This window comes from Aplysia californica, unplaced genomic scaffold, assembly GCF_000002075.1.
Source record: "Aplysia californica isolate F4 #8 unplaced genomic scaffold, AplCal3.0 scaffold00027, whole genome shotgun sequence".
NCBI classification, from domain to species: domain Eukaryota; kingdom Metazoa; phylum Mollusca; class Gastropoda; order Aplysiida; family Aplysiidae; genus Aplysia; species Aplysia californica.
Window position 1 is genome coordinate 68,991 of NW_004797297.1, and position 1,588 is coordinate 70,578.

The 1,588-nt window shown below is 41.1% G+C and overlaps 1 protein-coding gene across 1 annotated transcript in view; it reads right to left on the reverse strand.

The window, feature by feature from the left end:
* LOC101862321 (tyrosine--tRNA ligase, cytoplasmic) overlaps positions 1–1,588 on the reverse strand; it is a gene marked incomplete at its 3' end in the record, with an annotated part of 9,232 nt that overhangs the window by 4,560 nt on the left and 3,084 nt on the right.

Below are 1,588 nucleotides of genomic sequence, written 5' to 3' on the forward strand. Positions count from 1 at the left end.
TTTCTGTCGCTACCCGGATTCGAACCCGGGACCTTTTGAATGAGAGGCCAACACCTCAACCTCTAGGCCACGAGAGCCCCCCTGGTCATTTAGTGCGTGGGAAAAGTAAGAGAGAGAGACAGAAACAACAATGGCAAAATAAAGAAGTAGGCTGTGGGTGGTTGGCGGGTGCTCTGGTGTGGTTTGCTTCTTCTTTCCTATCAAACATCTGTCGTCCTTATCTTCCCTTCATTGTTACATATTCTTGACCCACCAATAAGTGTACTTCTTCTTTCCTATCAAACATCTTATTTCCCCTTCTTTTTATGTTTGTTACTCTCTTGTAACAGCTCTAATCTTCTGGCGCTCATATGACCTGATGCAGTTGCGAGTGCCGAAAAACCCCTACTAAACTAAACTAAAAAGAAGTAGGCTGGGACCTGCACTTGGCGCTTTCCAGCCACCCGATCTTTGTTCTTGTCTTGATAATGATACTTGACAGTTTTGTAAAGTACATGTAGTAGAAAAGCGGTTTATGTACGAGTACCTCATGCCAAATGTCGTATCTCAATCTGATCGGGAAGTCGATTTGGACCAATTTCCTGCTTTGCACTTTTGCATTGACTTTTGCGTATACGGAAAACGAGTTCTGTTTAACACATAGCCTCTTTTGTCATTTGTGAGGCAGCGTGGTGGAATCAGGCTCTCGTCAATTTTTGGGCATGTAGAGTTATTAGTATTATCTTAAAGCTTGTTCACTTGTCTTTATTTCGATGAAAAAAATATCCATTTATCTTGAATACAAGTCGAGATATTTGCCAAAGAAGGAGGTGACGGTCATTTGTTTTCAGAGTCAGAAAATGATCGCCAAAGATTAGTTACTTCCTTAGCTTAAGAGTCCGTGGTAACTGAAAATTTACATTTTTTGTGCCTTTAATCAACGTTTTTAAGAAAAATCCTCATGGAAATGAGTTCTTTAAAGGGCATGAAAGGTGTTGAGCCAAAAAACAAAAATTTGATAAAAATTCACAAACCTGCGGAAAAATACAAGTTTCTTCACTTTGATTATTTTGACGAGAGCCTGATTCCACCACGATGCCTCACATTTACGTTTTCACCAAACGGACTTCCCTGAGACTCTACCCCTATACAACGTACTCACATTTTAAAGGAACCTAACTGAGTAGAGATGAATAATCCATTCACGAATTTTTTTAAGAGAGTACAGTTTGAATAGATTTTATAAGTAAAGATCCAACAAATTTGCTAAGGTGTGGCAGATTTTTGTTACGACTCTAAAATAACCGACTTATTTGTGAACCAGCTGAAGGGGTTCTTAGTGTTAAGTAAATTTAGAGCCCCAGGGTCCGCCCACCAGAAGTGGGTCAGCAAAAGTAAGAACTCTGAACCAATGCAAATGTAGAGGGCTGGGCGGAGAAGAGAATTAAGCAGGGTTTTTCTAAAAGTCCCGCCCGTGCAGTCCCGGCATTGAAAAGAATAGGACTGACGTGGTGCTACCTTGTCGTAGGGGGCGACTAAATGGAGAACCAGGTAGTGACTCCTGAGTCACGAGGCTAACAGCTAACAACCTCTCTCGTATATTAAAGAA